At 40.5% G+C, this 26,833-nt stretch overlaps 1 protein-coding gene across 1 annotated transcript in view; it reads right to left on the reverse strand.

Moving 5' to 3' along the window:
- The window catches only part of zfhx3b (zinc finger homeobox 3b), a 321,985-nt gene extending 297,281 nt beyond the window's left edge, over window positions 1-24,704 (reverse strand). Inside the window, exon 1 of the mRNA XM_042489953.2 lies at window positions 24,521-24,704. The gene's annotated coding sequence lies outside the window, so the exon portion shown is untranslated. The remainder of the gene's footprint in view (window positions 1-24,520) is intronic.
- Window positions 24,705-26,833: the final 2,129 nt, after the last annotated feature.

Raw genomic sequence — 26,833 nt, forward strand, 5'->3', positions numbered from 1 at the left:
AACTTGACGCCCAAAATAGGAGCCCATTAAGCAACAGGTGACGTCACAATAGCTACTTCCAGAATTTCAAACAGTCTACGGCTTCTCCAAGGACTCACTGAATGACCATTCACTAAGATCTGGCTGTCTTGGTAACTGTCTCTACATCTGTAAAGCTTTCCATTATTGCCAGCAAATATGGATTTCACAGTGATAATGATGGCAGATCTACTTCAAAAAAATCATTATAATTTTTGAAACAATTGGTCCTTGATTTTATGACCAAAGCTGCTTCTCATGGTTAACCCTTTAACCAGTGACTATAATTGTTTTGAAATGGTTTTGAAGTGGCTTTAGCTATTTTGGGTAGGGCTGTAACTAATGATTCTTTTCATTGTCAATTAATATGTCTATTATCTTCTCTATTAATCAAAATGAATGACTGATTATTAAATAAATCTGAAATTACATAAATAGTTGAGAACTGATCAAATTTATCATTGCAGCACTATCAATGAGGTAGTTGAAAACTCATAGCAATTTAAATTCTCCTTGTACTATGGGTATTGGCATAAGCTACAGATATGTTAACCCTTGCAGCCATTGTTGAGCAGACAAAAACACTGTTTTCTTCATTCTTTACATGTTTGTTGCTGTACTCTTGTTTTTGAAAGACTAAAAGATCTTTTTTCCCACTGCACCTGTGTCTGTGAATTAAAGGCTGATGATCCAGCTATGTCTTTACACACAGATGTTGCCAACCATAGTAATGCAAAATTACAAGTCTCCAATACATATATAGGCCTCTGTTTGCCAGAATGTCTAAAGCACTTATGCAGGAAATTGTGAAAATAGCATATATTCTGACTGCTTCCAGCAGAAGTATAATTGTCACAAGTTTAGCCTGTCCTCAGCACCACTTTGAACTCCAACCTCAGCTCCTTGGCGACTGGCTCCGGTGCTCCAGAGAGAAAGAAAGATGGAGTTAGTGAGTTAGTAGGGGGATGGGGGTGAGAAGAAGAAAACTGACTGACCTGAACCAAGACAGCTTTCACCTTCTGCGACAGATTTTTTTTCCCTGCCTATCCATTTTGCCCTTCAAATGACCCAGCCGTCCATGCAGCCGCACACTAAAATTAACTTTCTATTTTCACAACAATACACTGGACTGGATGCAAGCACAGACAATGTGACAAGTCTAACCAAATGTACGTGAGCCTTAAATTGGCTACAAAAAAAAGAACAGACAGCCACTGTCACACATGTATACATATTTAATATTTCATCCACTATGTTTAGTGTTCAAACACTAACAGTGCCCCCATGAGCAAATTTAGGCTCCTAAATTTACACAATTCATTCTGAGTTTTTTCCGACAGTAGAGAAAAAAAAGAAAAGAAAAAACAAAATTGACTCCCGGCGTTGAAATCAGCACGTGGTTTTGTTTTGGTGTGATGTATGTACAAAAAACGCAACAGAGAGGGCAAAGAGAAACACCACATACAGGGTGTTTACAGATCTCTCCAGGCTCACCACATGCGATTATAGTCTGATGTTTAACAGACCAATTAAGGTTTTTATGGAACTTGGGGCCTTTGCTGCAGGAGGGCTGGCACCACACTCCTCTAGTCTGAGTGTGTGTTGTGGTTTGGCACTTAAACACTTTCATTCTAACTCACTTGTGCCATCATAGCATCGCTCGCTGATAGGGGTCAGAGAAACTGAGGTAGATCTATAGAACAAAACACAACCATCGAAGGACACTGCAAGGAGATTTAAGTGTACTGCAGAGAACCATTTACAGTTGTAGGATTGGTGGACTTAAGATACACTTTTTGTTGCACTATAAAAGTGAGTGTAAAGTCTTCTTAAGTCCTTAGAAAGCGTAAGACATTTCCTTGGAAGGCATACGTAGTTTAGGCTACAATGTGTTTCAGAAGGTGGGAAAGCCCAACCTCAACAGCCACCAGCAGAGAGGATCCCTCCTATGTCAAGAACACAGGCCTCCAGTCTGCTTCTCCCCACTGGTAGGTTTAATCCCCTTGGTAAAGGCCTGCAACATGGGGGCTGTTACCACACAGAACCACAGGAAGAGCAGGGTGGCCCTTTCTCTGTCACAGCCACACCGGCAAGCTGGCTCAGCCTGGGGTTGCAGCAGACTACATGAAAGCTGCCTCGACTGGTTTCACATCATGTTATTACTAAAGAATCATAATAACTTTTTAATATTCAAAGTATTTTTGCACTTCAGCTTGTCATATTCATTTTTAATCTAATTTGATTATGCACAAGAGTCAGCTTGAACATACATGGTGCACATGACAGCAAGAGTGTAATTGTTTTTGTCTATTTCTTTCAAAAATGTGCCCTCTATAAATTATTTTCATAGACTACAAATAAGCAGCAAATATGTTTTCAGAGAAAGTTGACGCCATCTGAATTACAATTTTTATCAACATGATGAGGAAATATTTTTAGTAATTGTAGCTGTCAAGTTGCTATATGTCCATATTGGCTGACAACGCATTTCATTTGTTTTTCCTTCATTATTTGCTCTAACAATACAATATCCACTCACAGCAGCTAAAGCATCATTACATTTTTTATAAATATGTTAATGCACTAACAGCACTTGGTTAAAGGATAGGTTTGTAATTTTTCAAGTCTGTTTTAGCTTCAGATAAAGGTTGAAATACAGTTTTGTGCAAAACAGCGACAGTAGATTTTTCCCCCATCACTTAAATTAAAAACAAATTTGGAAGGGGTCTCTTAATGGAAAAAAAGACATGTAAAACCTGTTTCAATGTCCAAATGGGTCCCTGACTACTGTTTCAAGATGGACTTGAAATTTTTTTTACTCATTCTCAAAGTTGAGGGAAAAATTTCGGTATTGTCTAAACACCAAAAAAGTTGTAAGTGGCTCAAAGCAAAGAGGATGTTAATTTTATTAACACAAAACTGCACCCACAATCTTTCTTAAACTGTAAACCAACATGCTTTTGTAACCTAAACCTAAAAAAGTTGGACGCTCCAACTGTGGTCATCTGTGTCAAAGCCCTTTACTTTGTACATCATGTATCGGGTTGCTTTTTTACTTACAATTCCATAGTTTGCAGTAACAGTTTTAACAACAATCTATTATGGGACGATTTGTGGTTTTTCTTCATATTTACAAGGCAGCTGTTTGATGTGATATATCAGTTGAAGCTATATTTAAAACAGTGTGTCATTTAAAAGATATCTACTGCATAATTCTCTGCACTGGCTGTAATGCCATACCCTTTAAAACACACTAAGAAAAGGCCAAACAAATATAATTCCACTGTGATGCTGGTAGCCAGTGTTGTCATTTTGTTTAAATACCATAAAGGTGTGATCGGGAAAAAGATTTATGGTTTTAAAGATTCAGTGCTGTGGAATATTCTTCCTGACATTTATAAACGACAGCATTTATACGAGCTCAGACCAAACTTGAGGCTTAGAGGACTATAAATAAATGTGTGTGTGTGTGTGTGTGTGTGTGTGTGTGTGTGTGTGTGTGTCCCACAATGATAAAGCAGGAGGGCATGGTGTTTGCGCCAGGGGCAAGAGGCAGGTGAAGACAGTGTCTGCTATTTAGCCGAGCTGGTCTCTTTCTCTGTGTCTGCGCTCGCAAGGTGAGAAGTGTGGTTGTGTTCCATCTCCTCTCGCTGCACGATGGTCTGTTATCAGCCCAGATGATGTTGGGAGATACACCAGTGTGTGTCTGTGTGTGCCTGTGTGTGTGTTGCTTTGGGTTTAACTCCAGTCTGGATCTGTGTTTTCAGGAGACCTGAGGTATTCATGTAACAGATCACAGAACCCGAACAGTGTCTCAGACTCTGACCTATCACACCTCCTCTGTCCACAGCCAGCTGTCCAAAACAATTCTCCTATTAAAATCTCTCTACAACACGAGAGAAAGATAAAAATCTAACTAGCAAGGATTTGTATCTTTTAAGAAATCTAATGGTAAAAACTATTAAACCTGTTTCTCAGTTCCTGACAAATTCACACTGAATCACTTCAGCTTCAAGGTCACTGCTGTTTGGTACTTGATTTTCTTTTTTTTATCATTTTCTTTTCTATTCAAATTTGTCTATATGTTACGCTTGTCTCTACCACTTCAATTTCTATGCCCAATTAAAGCTGGCTACCCGTTCTACATCTGACTGATGTACAGAACATTATTGGCAGGCCCTTGTAGCTAAGAGCACTGGCTGGCAAGACTCGCCTATCATCTCTCAACTGCTATTGAGGGTTTCATTTTAAAAATAAGATACATACTAATGATGTGTTTCTGTTCTGTAACAATATTACAGTACCCCATTTAAAACAATTGTTTAGCTAAAGCGGCGACAGAGACTTCCTTTAACCTTTTTTAGTTTTTCCGGCTGCTGCTATGAAGCAGAAGTGGGAGTAAGACACACATGTACAAGCAAGTCTCAAGTATTAACCTCCAAGTCTCAAGCAAGTGCATAGATACTGTGGTGAGAATCAAGAGCGTTAAATCAAGTCCCTGCTATAAGTCAAGCAAGTTCAAAAATCAAGTTGTGTGAAATTCTGATGATCCGGTGAAAATGTGACAAGCCAACAGGCTTATAATTAAGCTAAAAAGACACATTCATCAGGCTACATTTTTTTGTGGGTTTTGTCGCAACTGATTGAGTTGGAGGTTGTGGTGGTTGCATCACTGATTTTTGAGCTGCAGACATTGTAAAAGAAGTGAAATTGAGGAAATATTCTCTTCAATACCTTATTTTTGGTGAGTCAAGGCAGGACCAGGAGGTCAGTTTGGATAACAATTTCAAAATCTTTCATAAGAATCTTGGAATGAAAAGGAAGTTATCTATAAACGTCATTAGGATGTCATGCATAATTTTTTGTTAATGTAGAGCAGCTGTGTGAGCTAAAAGCCTTTATGTTTCCTATCATCCTAAGTATGTGAGGGAAAACAATTTCCCTGAATGCTTTCTGAACGTGTGGCCCCCAAAACAAGGATATCCATTTGACCAAACATTCACCTGCTTCCAGGCAAGGACATCGATTTATCCAAATGTTCACCATTTTCTTGACAAGGCCATCCGTTTAACCAAACATTCACCTGTTTCCAGAACTCAATAAAGACCAGGCATGAAAGTGTAGCAGAGCCCCCTGCTCCACTGGATATGACAATAGTCTGGTCTGCCAGGGTGCAAAACGTAACAACCTCTGCTCTCAAATTAGACCTACCACTGAGCCCGCTGACAATAGGATGCTGAGATTGCAATTACCATAAAAGCTAGCACCCCCCTTCACCACCGTCACCTCTCTATGTACACCCCACAGCACCCCTGACCTCCATCTACCTCTCCAAAAAAATCCTCACCTCGTTTTTTTCTCTACCATTTGCTTCGAATAGTTCCATTGTGTCCTGCACTTTCGGAGCTCTGTAGGGAGCTGGGATCCGCAAATTTAAATATATTTGATGAAACTGAATGAGAATGAGCGTGGGTGTGTGTGTGTCTATGTGTGTGTTTGTTAGGTGTAATGAGCAGCATGCTTTTCCCTTCATCCTGCAGAGGCCCGTGTGAGACACGGTTGAAGCCAGCCGAGCCGAGACGCCCGAGTCCCTTTAAGTCAAAATGCTGCTGGGCTGAGACCTCTCTGATAAAGCACCCTTTTTCTCCCCTTGTAGCCCTCTATCTCTCTTTCTCCTTCATTATCTTTTTCATTCTCGTCTGATTCTGTCATCCCTTGATCTGCTGGACGCTGCAGTTGCACTCAAGGTTGTGCGGGAAAAGGGGAAGATAATAGGAAACAAAGTGAACACGTTGGTGGGAGCATAAAGGTGTTGACGTGAGGGAGAAAGAAAACACCACTCAGAAGTAACCTTTAAGCAACATGGTCATTAACACCTCCATTACAAACCATTCTGTATGAGCAGCCCTATTAGTCATTCAGAGCCCACGCTTCTCGTCAAGACAACCATACTTTTTTTTTTTTTTTCTCGAACAAGACAGCAGGGATAGTAGAAAAGACCTCTTTGTTTTTTTTGTTTTTTTTAAACAACAATCTGTCATCATCATCGCCACCACCAGCTGTTTGTAAGGTTTCTGCATTAAACTGATCTGCCTGAATACATTCACAGAGCAGGCTGTGAAGCTGCTATGATACGGCGGGTCAACGCTGAGCAGGTATCCTGAAAAGACGAATGAATTCCTTACACGCAGTAACAGTCTCCACTGCTGGACATGTAATACATTACACATGACTGAGACAATGTCCTTCCTCTGTAGTTGTCAAAATGTTGCAGTTAAGGAAAAAAATATATACCTTTATCAAAGCATCTGTCCCCATTATTATTAATATGGTAGCATCTTCAAGTGAGTTAGTGAATAAATAAAAATATTCAGTACCCACTTACATCTGACTGTTCTTATTTCCATAAAGTGGAAACATGGCGGCTTCTCGAAGTACTTAATGTAGTACAAAGTAAATGCTTTAGCCCAAGTAGCTCCTGGATTCACCTGTTTCTTCATGCAATTAAACTCTGCTTTGCTAATGATCAGCTGACCTCCTTAACCTCATTTCTGTTGAAGTTACGGCATAATTTTAAATTTTCTGTGTTTCCCCTCATACCCAGTCTTAACGATGAACACACTTTTTTTTCATGCTGATTGAAGCTTAGATGGTCTTTCTTGGTGAAAACTATTTAAATTGGATACACTTTTTTTGTATGGCTACTTGAAATTCTCCTATTAACTGTACTTCAAATGATACAGCTGTTTCTAATTCAAATGGAAAAATCAAAAAGACAAGGAGTCATTAACACCTTTACCAGGTGTAATGGAAAAAGTGATTTGTTAGAGGTCTGAAAATAGTCCTCTTTCCCTACCTATAATTATAGCTTTGAAACATATTATCTTACAGGTATGGCTTCAAAAGTGTCTTCGGCACAGTGCTAACAAGGCCCACAGAAACTCCAAAGAGGCAGGCAGAAGCCTTAATTACATAGGTGCATATATTACTACATATCAACCCCTGCTGCTCCAATATTAATTATACTGTACAACAGACATTTTCTTCCACCCATTTCCTTTGGCCTCGGCCTGTTACAAAGTTAACTTTCTCTCACTTAAATTCTGAGTCATGTATAGCATATTTTTAATTTCTCCAATTATGACATAAATACCAGATAATGCAGACTAGGAATAATTCAGCACATGCAATTATTTCCAACAAAAGATTGCAATTATAAGTGTCAAACAACAAACTAAAGTGTGAATGCTTAACTGGATAAAAAATAATGACAAAATAAGAACGTGTTGGCCTGATAAGTGGGGAAAGATGTGTAACAAAGAAAGCATCACATCTTTACATAACATGATTATTTGTTTAACTTTTATATGTGTTATATGATAACGTAAAAGGTAATGTACAAATATAGAACTCATTGTGCCCCATATATCTGTGTCACCAGTCCCCACTGAAGATAAAATATGACACTGACAGTAGTGTCACAAGAAAAAATACCTTATTCAGGATGTGAGGATTCCTAATGTGTCTACCAAGCATAACAGAGCAAATCATAAATGCAAGTTAGTCTGAAACCTTTAAGTTCATTTTCCATTTCCAAAGCACGTTGGAAACGACCGCAGACCAAAAGGCTTTGAACGCGATTGGATGGATCGACAACAAGCGGCAACCCCCGAGGCTGAAGAATAAAACAATGCTTAAGTGCCAAAAACTGCAGTTTATCAAATGGCCACTCGAGGCCGGCTCCAAAACACAGCAAATCTCTATAGACCTCCATGTCAAAATGTCCAACTTTACAGCAAAAGTAAAAACCGTTACAGCCTGGTACAAAAAAACTGTTTTGGTCTCTATAGCTAGTTTTAGCATCCATGGCAACTGTACAAGGGGTGCATTTTTTTTATAACTCACACGTTTCCATTTCATTATGGCCCAAAGTTAAGCATGTTTAAGGGGGAGCCATTTGAGGGACAGGCGTTTTGTCGTCACTACAGTCAAATCCATTCCTCACTCCTCCTCAGCTCCAATCTCCTGTCCAAATATGGACTCCAAAACCCAAGATGGTGACAGCCAAAATGCTGAACTCGAGGATTCAAAACAACAGTGCACAAACCAATAGGTGACGTCATGGTAGCTATGTCCATTATTTCTAGAGTCTATAACCTGCAACCAATCGTGGTGTGGCGCTGAGCGACAGCCAATGTAAACACTTTAAAGTATGCAGAGACGTGCTGTGACGGTGTAGCATCAGTATGTCTGTGAACGAGTGCTGCTATTTTTGCCATTAGAATTTGAAATAGACATTTCAACAGAAAGTTTCACTCCAGCTGCAGCCATTTTGGTTGTTTTTGGAAAAAGCCAAAACAGCATGTAAGTATGAATCCAATCGCATTCCTTGGCAAGTCCCACCCTGCTGTGCTGTAATTGGCTAGTATTAGTCCCAACCACAATTTCTTTGCCTTAACCCTGACCTGCTTCTAACTCAACTCACCAACAAGAAAGTTAACACCTTTGAGTATAACTGACAAATATTTATGGATCCTGCTGCTTTTCCATAACACCATCATTTCTGCCACAGTAGGGATGCAAAATTTAAAAATATATATAAAAGAAAATAATAATAATTGCCACATAATCTGCATCAGCAGGCTGATTTCTGCCAATATCACAAACCGATATATTTTGTTTTATTTAGAAAGTGAACATGTGCAAAACATAGACCCTGAAAAGTGTTTTTCTTATACTGAACAATTAATAAATATTATATACACAGTGAAAATGACCATTTTTGGGCCATCTTAATCAGAGTATGCATAACATGATGTTCAAGAAAAGACTAAAATTAGGCGGGGAAACAGTGGATATATCGATACTGGTGTTGGTTATCGGCCAAATGAGTTATTAAATATCAGCATATCAGATATTAGCAAAAAATCCAATATTGTGCATCCCTACGCCACAGTGCTCGCAGTGCGACGGTGCACAAACCAAAAATGACGTCATCACATAGTTTTCCAAAGTTGTCAGTCATCATCTAAAAATATCTCATATTAGAACAGTTTTGATCGGCCCGCCCGGGTCAGCTGAAAAGGCGAACCAGACGCATCCGCTAGAGCAAATAAACATTAGTCCACAGATTTGTCTGGTAATATCAACCTGATAACAAACCAAAAGCACTTTATGAGGCTGATGGAAGTCTGTTTTACATTTGTATTAACAATAACAGATTCAGACTAGCATTGTTTTTGTTATCTTGAATGTGTTGAAATACAGTCATGACCATGCACTTCTTTAAAGTCCACACAATAAAACATTCTTTGATAAAGCAACGATAAAGAAATGTTTTTTTCCATATTAATATTTACTATTTACTATTACTTTTATTTATTTACTATTTAATATTTTCTCCATTTATAGATTTCTCCTGGGTGTCATCAAGCCCAAACAAATAACAAATTGGCAGATTTTTTCATGAATATGCAAACACTTCAAATGAATGTGACTTTTATAAAGTGTAAGAAAAATTAGACTGTGCAAGTTCACACACAAACAAGGACCACACAGATCCACCTATATGAACACACACCACACCTAAATATCTTGTGCAAATATGAGCAAAGTCAATTTCAGCCGAGGTCGTGCATGGTGATGCTCTCTCTGATATTGTAGTGGTCACGGTCTGTGTGTGTGTGCTGTGGACGTGAGTGGATCCAGCCAGGGGAGTTAGTGCAGGGGTGGAGTTGGGATGGGGGGCTGCTGGATGGGCCGAGGGTTTCTTTGAAGTCTGGATTCCAATTAAACCCCTGACTGAGTTCTAAGCGCACAAGAAAAATGACTGAGGTACATGACATGGCCAGGTCCCCTCATCCAGCCAAGCCTTTCCATTTTAGCCCCTTTGTCTCCCTGCAGCTCCTAATATTTATGATCACCCCTCCTGACATAACCCCAACATCAGGCTTACCACCACCCCGACAGAAAGAAAAAAAAAAACGGGACGGGACGGGACATAAAAACAAGGCTAGCAGAGTGGTGAGCCAGAGTCAGACCCTGAGGTTTCTATGCTCAATGCAACATCAAGAATATCCAAGAAACATCCAAACAGAAAGGGGGAGTAGGAGGAGGTCAAAGAGATAGAGCAAGCGGAAGAGGTAGAAGACAAAGAAGAAGACAAGGACAGAGACGAAGACAATGTGTAGAATAGGAAAAGAACCATTCAGGATGAATCACGGGGGGGGGACAAATATAAAACAAAAGATTGTCTTATCCTGAACATGAAGTTATTTCCTTTTATTCAAAATAAAGGTGTTCAGGATTTTTTTTTGTTTAACACATTCCTGTTAGCACTTCCATTTATCCGAAAGCAAAAAAGGCAAGAAAGAATTTAAAAATAAAAAGATCAAACAAAGTAAGCACTAGCCTGTGTAACAGACTTGCCTATTAGAAGACACATTTTATGAGACAAATTCTGTCAAAAATACAGCATGCTTATTTTTTTTCCTACAAGAAAATGCAAGCTCATTCATCTTTTGATGAGAATTTCCTACAAGAACACACAACTAGCAAATCTGATGAGACGTTATCATTTTACTTGACAAAGCAGTGCAAAAGCAGCAATTTGCAGTAATTCTGATCTCAGCAGATAGCCCCTCGCAGTGAGGAAGAGATGTATGGATCGGGACTCTAGCACAATGCCAGTTTACCTTAGACAGCACCACTATACACCTTAACAAAACCCAGTATCTGGCTGCTACTTCTCACAGTTTTGTTTTCTCTTGAAAAAGTGATGGTAAAAATGGTGAAGGTGCACCTTAGCTGGGGGACATGTTTTTGTTGAAAGCGAACGGAGAGAAATGGTTGATTTCAGAGGTATCAGTCCTGCAAGGCAACCGCAGGCAATTCATACAGTACCTGACACAATGCCTAAAACACACTGCAGTTTTTCTGTTTTTTATTTCGGCAGCTTTCGCACATGAATTCCATTCACTCACGCACTCTGAGCAACACGCAGTAGATAACGATACATACTCCATAATTCATTCAGCACTGAATTTGATTTCCTTTCCTCTTATTTATTATTTTTTTTATAAAACACACACACTGCACACACCCTCACTGCGTACCACACAAAGTGCAAAAGTGCACGCATGTATTGTTTCCCTCTGAACTGAGAAGTCAAACATATAACAACTCAAATACACACACTAAACACACAAACATGCTCCGGAATAAAATATTGAAAAGTGTCACAGACACCTGGTCAAATGCTCATATGATTCCCAAAGGAACCACCTTGAATAAACTACTTCCTGCGGGAGAGAAAAAGAAATGGAGGCAGCAGGATTTGAGCGGCGAGAGGAGGTTTATATGATGTCTGTTCCTCGCAGAGATGGAACAGGAGATGGGACGAAGCAGGAAGGGGTTAAGACTGGGAGCCAGCAACCTTTTATCACACTGGAGGGAGACAGGGAAGCTGAGAGGCGCAGAATGGTAAATATTTCAAGATGATAGGTGACATAAACAAAAGGTTTACTCTCATTCCCACTTTTTAAGTTGCAAAATTTGGGGCTGGTAATTCATAACAGCAGTCCTCGCTGACACACTAATACGGCACTGAAGAATAGGCCCCTGCAACTCAACACAGGGAAAAATATCTTCCTCATAACTAAATCTGTTTCCTCTAAAACTCAGCAATCCTGACCATAAAAACATAAAGGTTATTTGTTGAATATTGAGGACATAAGCATTATCATATTGACAGTCAACCTGCAAATATATTGTGTGTTATTGTACAAGCTGTTTATAAAATTTGCAATTAATAATCACAGTCTCAGTTATTCAAACTTACATTTTTTGAACTTCACATCACTTCATGTGTTTGTTTAGTTCTCTCTTCTCAATGTTTAAACTTTCTGAGGATTTTTTTAGCTCCTATAAATGAATCCTTTTCCTGTCTTTGCAGCCAGGCCTCTTCCCTGTCAGAGACACAGCACTCGGCCTCTGCTCCATGTCAGAGAGCAGTCTGTCAGTGCGCCTGTGAAAGCCAGATAACCCTTTGATGGAGAGTACCGGTGGTTATTGTTGTCTGTACCCTCCACCTTCCCCTCCAACACATATGAAGATTTATTGAAGGAGAGGGCTGAGCAGCGGGAGCCTGCACTAACATGGCAGGCCACGATGGCAACAGGAAAGGAGGCAGGAAGAACAGAGGCAGGAGGGAGACACACCAGGGGGTGATGGGAACTCCTCTGACCTGCCTGTGGAGGACACAATGCTCAGGTAGAGCTAACCGTGATTATCTGGCTGTTTGAGAGGGACAAATAATCGTGGGACGGCTCTCGCGGCATGTCTTCCTCTGTACTTCCTCACTAACAAAGTACGAGCAAGTTTAGCAAGAGGGGCATCTTGAAAATCACAGAAAGTAAAGCTACTTATAATACTCTTGGTAAGAAAGACCGTGTGGATCGACTGCAGTCAGTTTTTACATAAAATGCTAAATCCCGATATACTACACTAAATATTTATTTTTCTGACACAGCTGCAAAATCATAAGTCTACATTTTGGTTTGCAAACCAGCAACAATAATCAGTCCAGGGCAAAATAAAATTGATGATGAGTGTTAAAGAATGATGTTGTAGCATTTGGATGACAGGTTGAACAGGCCAGATGACAGAGTGTGTCTTGAAAATCATCTTGCATATAGGACATGTCTGGAGACTACAAAATGTTTCACCACAAAATCGCAAATAAATAAAACTATATTAATTGTATTCAAATAAGATATTTACTACTTTTGGATGGAAATAACAAAAAGAAACTGAGAAGAGGTTGGTGTCCATTTAATGTATAATGTGAGCTACTCAGTGAAGCTACAAGTTGACACCATATTAGTAACCTAATTGAATCTACTGCTCATCATTTTAAATTTCTGTCTGTTTTACAGCATGTGTTCCCAATATGATCTTAGATATGGTCTCCTAGAAATAATGACATAAATTCATTTTGATTATGGCTTTGAAATACAAATTGTTACCAAAAAAAAAGTGAAGTGAAGCAAGTGAGTGCAATGAGAGAGGACAGAAAGAGAAATGAGATAGAGACAGACAGTGAAAGAAAGAGAGGGACAGAGAGGGAGAATGCACATCAGCGACTCATAGTGCCCTCTTCTGCTCGCAAGCTGTATGATACAGATAGTTTTTCCTCCTTTTGATCATCAAAAACAAAAGTGTAAAGTAACTAATACTGTACAAAAGCCCTGCTATTTTCAGTACAGTTCTGTATAATACATGACAATTTTTATCCTTATTTCTATGCATAATTAAACAGCAGTATGCCATGCATTTGACTGTCTATGTGATGCACAATCATCTTCTCCATTATGACACACAGAAATAATGATTTAAAGTCATAGAAAACAGGTACTCTGTAAACTGTGTGACTTTTACTATTGTAACAAAACTGGCATCCTTGCACCAGCACTGATGGTCATATGACATGCAAAAACAACTGCACAGAAAAAAAAAAGATCGCCCGCACATTTGGTATATATTTCAGTCAGAAAATCATGGTATCTGCCTTCAAAATCAGCAACAATAAAAAAGAAAGGTGGCACCACAATGATCTCTAAAATCCTGGTAACCCTGAGCTTTGGCTCAGTCCAGATGCAACACCAACCCCAGCTGAGCAGCAACAGTCAAAACCTGCTGGCATATATGATTGAACATCTGAGTCTCTCTGTTTAAAAATCTTTTTGTGTCTCTGTATAAATGACAGGAGTCACTAAAATGGTTTACCACTTTATATGACTTCCAAATTTACACAGTGTAGCAATGACAACATTTTTAGAGCTGCTAAATATGACTGGAGAGTAGCTACTTGTCTGTATTAAGCTTTTATCTAGGCTGTATTTGTGCAAAATATACTGTGCATCATGAAACTAATATTGCTTACATGTTTACACCTAAAGGCCCAACAGCTCAGACTTCACTGATTAACAAACTAGAAACACTGAAAAAGGTAAATAGATTTTTTAATTAACTAAAAAGGACTTCAATAACAACCCCATTTTTAATATATCTTATATAACCTTTATTAGATATCCCACTCTTCAGTGAATGTAAATGACTTAAGAATGCATATTCTGCTCATGTAAGAAATAAACACATTGCAATTGTAAACTGTACAAGGAGATGGAAAATGCGTAGCTATTGAAGTTCTTGGACTGAATAGAACGTATTGTGTTAGCGAACCTTCATTGTGCCTGCATACAAAGAAACAATGTATTGGTACAGTTGCAGAGAATGTATACAGTATGTGTATAAGTGGGGTCCTCTTTGCTGAAATGTTAAATGTGTACACAAGAAACTGATGGCGACCAGACATCTGTGGGGCTGTGAAATGATGACCCATTTTTAAACCCATATTTGATTACCTGGTTTTATTAAAATTGGATCCAAAGAGACCCGTTCCCCATTTGAATTTAATGAAGGCTGTGTGGCTGACAGGAGGCTTTTGATTTATATACTGTTATTAAATCCGACAAGAAAGCCAGCCAGGTAAGCAGGCAGGCAGGCAGGCAGGAGGAGGTGGAGAGGAGAGAGAGCAGGACCCAGAATCCTGGCCCTGCACCAGGCACAGCTAGACTCCCGAGTCCGACAGCCCTCCTCTTCCTTCAGCCCACCCCCCACCTGCTCCACTCTGAGGAGTGCAGGAGCAGAGAACAGCCAAGGACACATGCTGTGTGGCACCCCTCTCTCACATCCCTCTTCCTCCTCTGATACCTCTTCCATTATTCATATTAAAATACAGACTGATATAAAGATGAATAATAAATGCAGTCAACACAAAACAAAAGCTGGCAGACCAGTGCTGTCAAGGTGGTCACTTGATAGAGATGAAAATGCATTGTGTCTATTCATCTTAATAAAAAGGGGGTATATTTAAGAAATAAACAAATTAAAATGCCAGCTTTTATTCTGAATATTCTTTGCACTGCTTTGCTTATATTAAAACTTTTTTTTTTAATTATGTTGAAACTTAATTGATCAAGCAATTTCATTTTAATAGTTGGTGTTGTAAATTAGGATTAGAATTTTGAAAAAACTAAAAAGAAAGAACAATAATGTTCCATTCCACATACTGCTAAATAACTTGTGTTTTGTGGAAGAAACGTGATACCTCTCGGAGCCCTGAGAGTATTTCCTCTGAAACTTCAAAGCCAAAGTAGCTGTCTGAAACACATTAGCACACTTACTGTAGGAGATCCTCGCACTTACAGTCCTGGGCTACAATGCTAATACAAATCACAATCATTCACCTAAGCTAGGAAGCTGGACAGAGCCTTATATGACAAAACAAATGCAGCAAAAAAATAAGGCTTTATGAGATTTCTCTTTCAGGGTTCAAAGATGAACATGTAGAAGCACAAAGAATCGCTGTTCTTCCTCCAGCTTCAGGACAGAAGCAGTGGGGTGTTTCAAGCTGCCAATGCTGACTATCAACGGTTACCTGCAGGTTAGCGTCCAGTGGAAAAGATAAATACCGGCCAGACACACTGGCTAGACATTTACTCAATATGGAGTGTTGAATAAACTATTATACAGTATCATACCACCCAAAAAAGGTACAATTCGTGAGAGGGAGAGACAAAAACATTCAGGGGAAAAGTCTATCAGATTTTAGCCGAGTGTGCCTCTTTTAAGCTGATTAGATAAGTCCCTTTATCTTTAAATGTGTTTTCTATAAATGCTGTCGTTTATTTCTCGCATTTCAGACAGCAGGAATCAAAATGCCCTTGATGTTTGCTTAGTGATTAATATTGTGAAGATTTGTCATGCAGTGTTTCACAATTAATATGAGTGCAACACACTGAATGTCTGCCTGAATATCTATTATAAAAGAAAAACGGGTGAGGATTGCATTTTGTTTTTAATGTTTTGCTCAAGCAGAGCACTGCTGTCATGCCTGCTTTTTTCAGGATGTCAGACAAAAAGAGAGGAGAGATGGAGAGGGAGGGATCCTGGAGGATGGGAGGGTGGGGTGGGGGGTAGAAGAGGAGAGATGGAGGGGCTGCTGACATGCACTTGTCTCCAATCTCTTCGAATCCATTGCACAATTCATCTGCTTTGTCTCTACTGCCACGGCTGAGGACAATCAGACCAGACGCCCATTAGATTCCTCATACTGCCCCCCTATGCACACCCCCCCTTTACCCCCAACACCTTTTTTCATGTGACATGCTGACTGAAGGAGAGGCAAGGCAATTCACAAGCCTCCCCAAATGGGGAAATGTCAGGAAGGGAACCCACATCAAAACCATGTTGTCATGGCGATACAGTATGGTCCAGAAATTACAGACTAACACATAGGCACTCAGGATATACAATATACACACACACACACACATGCTTTTATGCACACCCTGATAAATACATTTGCTTTGTGGATTTTTTTAGGCAAACAGTATGCAGCAAAAAAAAGAAAAGGCTTTTGTCTCCTTGCAATGATTTTTTTTCTACACTAAATTCCACTTCCTAAATTGAATATTTTACGATAATATATTTAAACAGAAATATATATAATATATATAACTGTGATGCTTTTTTAAAAATATGTTTTGGCCTAAAAACCACTGATTATTTTCTTATTTTTTAGCACAGAATTTTTATTAGCACGTGTTCAGATTTAATTCCTGTCAAAAACAGGTTTGTGTTCAAACTTAATTTAAATTTGAAAAAAATCTGCCATGTTTACAATTTACAAGAAAAGCGCTTTACATTTCTAAAAAATGCAATAATTGACAGATAATTTAATTAATACATCTCTTTTATTTTACAATAAGCAACTTTAATTGAATTTCTGTTTTTAACAATTATGGCAATTATTATTTTTTTTAAATTTCCCCATTTACCCAATGTTTTAAATTAAAGTAAATCCTGAATTTAATGAGCGGCATTGTATCAGAATATAACAGCGAAATCAACTCTGATGCTTAGCATGGATGTGTAAATGCTTCCGCTTCAGGGAAATTCTACAGTGAGGTCATGTGACCACTGTGCCCATCCTCACAGTAGCCTTTCCTCAGCCGATAGTGTTATCAGACAAACAGCGTTCCTGGAACGCTTGGCATTTCGATGATCTCTTCTCACAAAAAAAAGCAGACCGAAAGAAAGAGTGAAGGGAGAAGGAGAAGATAAAAAAATGTGCTCCTTCACCCTTCTTGTTTAGGAGGCTGCCAGCACTTCAGCTTCAGCTTTTGAGCAGAGCGAGACCGGCTCTGCCCTAGTGCAAGAGGATCCTCCATCCCAACAGCCATATTCATACACTACCCGGCCTCACTGGGGTCACTTTATTGAGGTTACTCTGCTCTGCACTACATAAAAAAGAGGAGATTGAGGGATATTAATGGTAAATGTGGCATAGTTACTGCTATAAAACCCCTTCTTTGCCCTCCCTTTTTTCTTTGTTTGGCCAGAGGAGCTGAAGGCTTAGGGATAAAGGTACTGCTCAAATCATGAGACAGGGATAAAGCCAGAGAGAGATAGCGAGCTCTGACCCAACGACAGAGCAGTGGATAATTAAAACACCCAGGGCCCCCGAACTGCCCTCATCCATCTCTCCCTTCTTTTTCTCTCCTTTTCTTCCTTCGCTCACAGACTTAGCCTCTCCCTCCTCCCCAGAAAACACGCGCACACACACACACACACACATTCTTACATTCTCAGATAACAAAACATACAAGACGACACAAATGCATTTTGAGATGATGTTGGATTTCTACCAGTGAGATCCGCCGATGACTGGTCCTCTGGGTAAAATCTACAGAAGCGGAAGCACACATCGCTCCCACTGGCTCTGTGCGATCTGTTTATTTTTCATTTGTACATTTTTGAGGATCATGAATGATTCCTGTTTTTATCTGATTACTCCCAGACAGTCTGCCTCCACTGCCTCATAAAAACACAAAGGATAGCAACAAAATGGCACACAACCATGTAGTCCTTTTAATTTAACAAATGTCCTTCTGCTTTTGCTTATATTTCATTCTTTCCATATTACATCCATTCCTGCATTAATACTGGCACAGTTTATACAAATAAATAAATCTGGATGAAGGATATTATTATTTATAGGGTGTAGTAAATGGGCTGGCTTTTCAACTAGAATATATCCATTCTGTTTGGACAAACATCAATTAAAGATGAACGGAGTGGAAATTAACCAGAACCTATAAGAAAGGCATGCATGCCGGAGAGAAGATCAGAGAGTTTCTCCACACCACCATGAAGAAAGAAAAAAGACAGCCATGTCTGTATATCATCTATGTATATAACAACCAAGCGAGGGACAGGATGTGTGTGTGTGTGTGTGTGTGTGTGTGTGTGTGTGTGTGTGTGTGTGTGTGTGTGTGTGTGTGTGTGTGTGTGTGTGTGTGTGTGTGTGTGTGTGTGTGTGTGCGCGCGCCTGTCTGCTTATGTCAGGTGATCACAATGTTCCAACCATGAATTGCAGCTGCTAGCCTTGCTCTTGGGCAGGCCACACTGCCCTCTCTTGGTGGCTCCACCACAATGCTGCCCGAGACTAAACATAACAACAATTAGATCATCAATTTGACTCTTTTCTTCTTTCTTTAATGCAATTTAACACTCAAAAAAAATATGTGTTATACACACCAGTGCATGCTGATTCCTCATGATTTACTCTCACAAATATTTCCTTTGCTTTCATATTTGATGAAGTGTGACCGCCTGGTTAAAACAGAGCTGGCTCCATATGTCATATGTGTGGTCGTTGACCTAGCACGGGAGAGCTACACAGCGTCCTATAACAGCCAGTGAATGAGGATGTGTGAAAGCAGCGCTGTGACTGGGGAATAGCAGCTCAAAAAGACCCCCACACATTGCCCAGACTGAAGTCATTACCAGCAGGCCTTTGATTTCCACATGCAAAAACCTCAGGTTGAAGACCAATATGTCGCTCGCCTGGAGTATACGGTTTCTACTGCTGTGTTCATGTGGTACGGCTGTCTGACCGACTCAGAGAGAAAGAGGGCAAAGTGCTAGCACTGATGAATTTTGAATGTGCTGAAGATGATTTATTAGAGCACTTAAAAGATCTGTAGGATGTCCTTCACACCCGACTCACCCTCTAATATACCCCAGTGTGAAATGACACTGTCTCCACTAACCATGGCGCTGTTTACAAAGTCAGAGAGATTTTTTTTTCTACATTCTTACAGTATATTCCTAAATATCATTTGAGTGTGTCTTTACTGTATTTGAATGGAGTGAGGGCTCAATCAGTGTTGGGGGTATCATGCTGTCTGCATGATTAAGATTTTGTTGGGCTGCAGCGAGAGGCCGGGAGAAGGGTCAAGGGGCGTGAGAAAAAAATCACCTGCTGTTCACTGACCCGCTCAGTCAACTGCAGGGTTTGTCTGGCTCATTCTTTTGTGTGTGTGTGTGAGTGTCCGTGCATGTGTGTGAGTGGCAAACATATCAGTTACTATTTTTCCAGACTCAGACAGCGAAACTATCCTCAACACAAATGAAAAACGCATATAAATCAGTTCAACTAAACTTTACATCCCAACAAGGATCTCTCTCTCTGACCTTCAGTTTTACAGTAAATCCTCCACTTTCTGTACGAGTGCTGCCAAGCACTTTAGGCAGATAAAGCTTATGTAAGTGTATTATCTTGTTTAGCGGCATTGTCTATTCATATAATGTTCTTCTTTTACATATTTACAATAAACTTGGTTTACATAAATCTCTCCTTTAAGGACAATAATCAGTTGCTAAAGCATGGCTAAGCAATGGATATAATGCAAGCAATCTATAGATTTATCTTGTTTGTTTTTTGTTGTTAGTTTTTCTTTTTCATTTTTGCAGGGTAATACAGTCATGTTTAAGAAAAGAAAAAAACAGCAAATGTTTTCAAGTTGCATTTACTGTTGCTTTAAAGGAGCTTTTACTGGTATTTTTTCTAAGGTTATCTTGATAAAATATTAACAACATTTAGATATGTAAAACAAGTTTCAAAAATACTGCAAAAAAATATTTTAACAATAAAAATGAGGTATGAAAGAGCTGCATGTACACATGCACATACATATTTTTTTCTATCTTTAAATAATTTTGAGTGACATCAGAGAACTCAAGGCTTCTTAAAACTAAGCAAGGGGTACCTACTGGCATCCGTCACCCATCATGGTATGCAGTGGCAGTCAGCAGTGCAGCTCCCTGCACACCTGACTCTGGCAGAGAGGGTTAAAGTCAGTGACAACGGATCTAGCAGCTTTAGTCCCCAGAACAGCCAGCTTACACAGATAAGTGGGCCAGGCTGGATAAGCCTCACTAAAGTATTCTATTACAGTGCCAATTACCCCTTGGTAAATAATATGGGGATGTAGAGGAAGCTACTGATAGGAAGTGGAATGTGTGCAGCAAGTCTAAAAAAATCTTATTTTGTCTTGTTTCCTTAAATAACATATAAAGTCCCAGTAATTTAAGTCAAAACACAGAATGAGTTATTTATTTCATATCAGTGAAAAAAAAAAGTTTTTATTTTATTTTTGCATATTCAATGGTGTTTGCCTTGTGAGCACAGTCAGCAAGTGTTTCATCACCCCAGCCGAGTGCAGCCAAGCCCACTGTGGTCAGGCCTAAGCCAGGCCTGGCTGGCTGCTCTCCAGTGGGGCCTGAGCAGCCTCTCACAACAGACACCCAGAAACTGGGTTCTCTAATAGGGACAAATTGGCAATGTCTGTGCGGGCCGGTGCTGTGTGCTAGGAGCTGTGAATTGATAGTGATGCCTAATGATCCCCCTGGGTAGATCAATACCAATAATCCTCTTTCCAGCCTATCCTCCTCATTGACTATAGAGAACCTGGAAGAGCTGGGGAAAACTGCAGCCCAGAGTGACAGGGCCAGGAGTTCAAGGCAAGGGCTCCAACTCAAACACACGCGCACAAACTTTCACTTTACACACACACACACACACACACATACACTAAGAAGTACAATCAAAAGTGAAAAACAGAGGCCAATATTGGCATTTTATCACCTCTCTCAGACAGTAACATAATATTTAAAGACCACAGAACATCCACGCTGAGAATTACAGCTGCACATTTGCAGACAGACAAACACAAACACCCAGACGGTCAAATAAACCGACATGCATGCCCCCCCCCCTCATATCACCACCACCAATACTCACAAACAACAGCATAACGCACAAACTGTAACAATCAAATCAAAGCAACACTATTCTAATGTACTGGGTGATCAATATTTATTTTCCCTTTATGCATTTATTAGTGCGTTCAATTTCACTGGCCAGTGGGGCCTACTTTATATCAATTATTTGTAAAGCACTCTAGCCACAGGCTCCAAAAACTTCAATTGAGATGTGGTTTGTAACAAAGCAAATCTGTTCAGTAATGCAATTACACAACATATTCAATATTTTGCTGGGTGTGCTGTTTAACAACCAAATACTCAATCCTAATTCACAAAACACAGCTTTATGGACATTACAACTGAGTACAATTTAACATTTTCTGATGTGCGTCTGATGAGTTTTCCTGATAATTCAATTACGTCTGATTAAACAGAAAAAAAATTCCTAATTTTCACAGAGCTGTGGAAGAAACTGCTGAAAATGTATTTTAACTGAAGGCAAAAAAGCTAGCTGTGAAGCTCAGGATATGTTCAGCAGTGCAAGGGTGAGGTGAGGCATGCAGTCCCAACGGACCCGTGTGTGTGCGTGCATGCATGTGTGTGTGTGTGTGTGTGTGTGTGTGTGTGCACGCATATGTGTGTGTGTGTGTGTTTAAGCTCTGCAGTCATAAAGCCTCACATCAACCTCGTGCACCCCGTGGTCGGCAGCTGATTACTCCCACCAAACACATCCATACACTTTATCCCAGCTGTCACAGTGCATACTCATTACCCCCTGCACCAGCCAGCTGACTCCACACGGCCACACCCGCATGGACGCGGCTCCGGGGCCACACTGGGGACGGCAAGAAATCATAAACTAGAAAAATACATTTACAAATTTTCTCCTCTCTTTCCTTATTCACCAGTAAGTGTTACAATGTCTGTGCTTATATCAATGCAAATTTGATTCTAAGAACAACCTCTAAATACATTTTCTATCAAGGAAATATTTTAGTTTAACAAACAATCTATATCAAGATTGTATCATTTAAATAATTACTTCAATTAGGCTTTCTGTAGATAAATCTATAAATACCATAAATGTTCCTCTCACCCATCATGATGTCTTTGTTAACTATTGATTTTAGTGTCAATCAAATCAATTCCTCCACGCCGGGAAGAACCAAATCATGACTAGAGACAACCATCAGGCGTGCAAAACTGAATCTGTGTATTACATCTCTAATCGATAAGAGCGGAGAAAAGTAAGGCAGTGTGAGTAACGCAAAGTTTAGAGAGATGAGGGACGTATCTCTCTCTTCAACAAGCCCCCATCCTGCCCTTGTCTTCCATGAGGCAGCTATCCCAATTGTTACAGGTGACTGAGGTGTGTGTGCATGTCTATGTGTTAGCGTGTGTATCATTGCTGGGTGGGAGATGACAAGAGTGACACACTCCAGCTCCTGTAACACAGTAGGTGTTTCTCCATAGAGACCCAGGTGTCGTGTCTCAGATCTTTTCGGCTTCATAAAAACACTGCTTTAGCCAGTGCATCAATCGATGATATACTCCGTACGCTTTTACTGCCGCCACACAGAGTCACTTTAGTGCTCTGTGTTAAAGGCCATGACAATTCACATCAAAGGTAAGTAAAGCCATACCATATTTATATAGTTTGTATTCTGAGCAAAAGAAATATCCTCAACACCCGGCAGGAGACACGAAAATGTAAATAGACAAAGTGTTGCCAGGCCATGATAAAAAGGGAAGTGGGGAGAAGGGAGAAATGAAAAAGAAAGGAGGTGAAGGTACAGTAATCATCCTTGTGTGATCCTCTAACCCCTTTCTTGAGTGAGCCAAAATGTGAACAGATTTTTTTTTTTTTTTTTTTACGGTTTTCACACAACTCTTCAAACAGAAACCTACAAAAATACTGAGCTGCTGCCAGAACGGTCAGCTAAAAAAAAGAAAATACTTTTTTTACTTCTATTGAAAACTACAAGATGAAAAAAAAAGTTTTCTTTGATATAAAAAGTTTCATGTATTAGAATACTAAATCCCAAACAAAACAATTTGAAAACCTACGTCAACATTTTCTCGATAAAGCTAAATATATCATTTGCCATGTTAAATTAGATTTCCACAGTTCAGCTGATAACAGTCCAGGTTTAATAAGCTGCAACCATCAGTGATGATGGTTACAGTCAAAAATATACATGTAGCTAAAATATGTAAATATGATTAAGCTCATTGCAAACTCAGATTGAGTGTTGTAATCAAATCAAGCAGAAAAGGTTATTTCAATCAGCGTTCCTTAGAAGAGTTCAAAAGAAAATTCAAAAGAAATGCATGCCACCGTCTCATCTTAACTTGTTCCTCTCTTATTTGCCCCTCATCCCCCTGTCCTTGCCTCCCACTAAAGCAAAGTGCAGCGCTTAAACAGGAGCATTTAATTCATTACATCATTATGTCATCTCATACTAATCTGCGCAGTGGCCTCCACTGCTTTGACATGCAAATGGATTAGAAAAACGTCTGGGGAGGTAAAGGGGAGGAGGGAGGGGGCAAAACAGCAATCATCACGTCTTGTCAATGGGGTGAAAATATGCCCTGAAGCTGCTCTTCCATTTTTTTACCCTTCTCTTTAACTGTATTTTTCTATCCGTTCCCCCCCCTCCTCCACTTTCCCCCCCTTCCCAGCTCTCCTCTCCTCTTTCTCCATCTTTGTCAGCGAATGCCCCAAACAAAGCAGCGGCAAGATCACACCAAACGCCAGCAATCTGTTGAGGATCAGGTTCCCTATGGAGAACATATAAACAATAAAGCGTGTGGCACACACTCACGTCGAGCCCCCTCCCATTTACACATGCCCCTCATCTGCATATTCACAAAAAGGCCCCTCTGGCTTTCCCCTCATCAGCAAACCCCTCCCCACAGCCTCATCAGCACACGCCGGTTTGACTACGGAAAAGGCAGGCGGGCTGGCAACGTGTGCCGGCTGGGACCACACGCACGCACATCGACATGATACACAAACACACACACAAATGCACAAAATCAATTTTTGCACACGCGGTATACAAATGTGCAATGGCAGAGTAAACAGAGAAATCAGAAAGAGAGTTAGTGAGATCTGGTGATGTGAGCACTGGCCATGCTCATCTAATTTCCACCCCTCCTTTCCCTCCCTCCCCTCCTCTCCTCCTCCTCTCGTCTCTCTCTCCTCTCATCATCAGGTACCTGGTGACGAGCGGCCCGTGATAATCCACAGCCTCTAACCAATCAATCAGCAGCATCGTAATCAGCGGCGTAGAGAGGGAGAGAAAGAAAAAAGCCCATAACTTACCCTGGGTCGCCTCCAGTCTGCTCAGCACAAGTAGAGGTCTGGTCAGGGCTTTGGCTGCAGCTATGTGGACTAGTTCACCAGAAATATGAGAAATACTCAAGATTCTATCCTTAAGCCTTGTTTTTTTTTTTTTTTTTTTTAAATCTAAATTGATATTTTTCACTGCATCATAAACATGTAACCAACATATAAAGCTCTCCCCCCTCCCTTTTCCTATTTCAGTCTGACTCTACCTCTCTCTCTTCCTCCCTCTCTCCCTTCCTGTCACTCTCTCTCCCTATTTCCCTCTCTCCTCCCTCAGTGTCTGCCTGTTGCAACAGTGTGGACATATACACACCATACAGTGAAGATATATATTAAGAAGCATGCATCTCTGTGCAGAAGATAGAAAGGGCTCTCTGGTGTGATATCCTGCAGATCTGCTGGACCCCGTGTGCCTGTGTGTGTATGAGTTGGGGGGGTGGGAGGGAGTAGAGAAAGCAAGGGAGGGTCAAAGCTAAATGTTCTACAAAGAACACGGGGACCGAATTGACTTTTTTTTTCTTTGAATCAAACACATATTCCCTCCCTCCCTCTTTCCCTTCTATTCAAGCCCCCCTTCTCTCCCACCCCCCAAACTCAATCTTACCCCCACCCCATCCCAAACCTCCCCCCTTTTTCCCCCTTTCTTCCCATAGGCATTCCCTCTCCAGACATCAGCATCCTTTGAGGGGGTTAGCTGTCTCTAGGAAGAGGAAGAGGTAACGCCGCCTAGCAGCCTTGTACATTTTGCCTTGAGGGTGAGATAGCTGAAAAGCCATGTGCTATCATCATTTTTGAGGTGTGCAGGAAAAGTAAAGACAAGAAAAACATACTGGTTTTACACAGCTCCCCAAAAGATCTGATGCTGAATTTAGCATAGGATTACACAAAACCTCTCTTCTGAACCTCTGAACAGAACCCCCATTTCTACAGACTCTGTGATTCCTCTCCTCCCCCTCACCAAAGAGCGAGATGTAGAAACTCCATACAACCTGCAGCTAGGGCATGGTGCCTAAGTTTAGTTCTACAATAGAGCTCAACCAAACAGGCACGCAGAGAATGAAATGGAGCAACATTGCAACTGTTCAAGGATTCTCTCTGTGGAGATATTCCTACAAGGGTACACATGCGCTCTGTATTTTTGTATCGCTGTACATGCAAAGAGCTCTGTCTGACTGTCCTGTTGTATCAGGCTGTCAAGAGGAGATACTTGAAGGTGCAAACAGCACAGAAAACAAGATGAACTCTATACACTGAGAAGGCCCTACTGGCCTCATGCAGACAGGAGCAAGGTGCTGGCTAAGTACTGTAGCATTGTGCCAAGAGGGAAAACACAGCCCAAATGAAGCATAACGATACCCCCCCAAGGAATCGTGGGGATCCATCTCTTACTTATATTAAGGTAGTGGTAGAAAAGCGAGGGGAAGGTTGGAGTAAAAAGGGAGGGGAGAGAGCGTCCGTTGGTACCCTCAGAGTCTTATCCTGTGTGCGCTGTTGTTTTATTAATCTTGTGTATTGCCGCGACTGCAGCCCACAAACCCCTAAACTGTTAGTCTCCTCTGCCGCCTTGACCCACACAGAACACACCGCTTCACCTTCGTCCTCTCTGTCAGTGTAAATAAACAGCAAATTAACACACCAATTCACCAAAGTACTCCTTCTCTTTCAGCCCAACCTGAGATTACACTGCATGGTTTGGGGAGGAAAGTGTGCTACACCTGCACACCTGCACTCTTCAGTGGCTGCACAGGGAATCCACGGCGAACACCTCTGAGTAAAACACGACGCTAGGCTGCCAGCCCGAAAAAGAGAACACACACACACACACACACACACACACACACACACACACACACACACATGCAACAACTCCACATTACCATCAAAATGGACAACTGGAGTGAATGTCATTACGAAACTCCAGAGATGAAACAATAGAGGAGTAGAGAAGCTAAAGTGCACTGGTGTACCATGCTAGATGAGAAGCCTCCATGTTCTCAATGAGGAGAGACAGAGAATTTACGCAACATGGCAGCACTGTGTTGTAATGCATCAACCCTACTGAGAGCAGCACTGTCACTACCACTTTTCATCATCAGCAGGAGCAAAACACCAGCCATGCATTGTCTTTGGGGCAAAAAAAAAAAAAAAATTGTGTGTTTGTGAGTGTGCAGGCATGCAGGAGTACATTTATGTCCCTGTGTTTGTGCGCGCGCGTGTACTGTGTTTGCGTGTATGAACGTGTGTATATGTGTCCGCCTCCACGGCATCCATATTAAACAGTTTTGGAGG

This window comes from Plectropomus leopardus, chromosome 1, assembly GCF_026936395.1.
Source record: "Plectropomus leopardus strain MGB_pleo_1.0 chromosome 1, ASM2693639v1, whole genome shotgun sequence".
In the NCBI taxonomy this organism is placed as follows: domain Eukaryota; kingdom Metazoa; phylum Chordata; class Actinopteri; order Perciformes; family Serranidae; genus Plectropomus; species Plectropomus leopardus.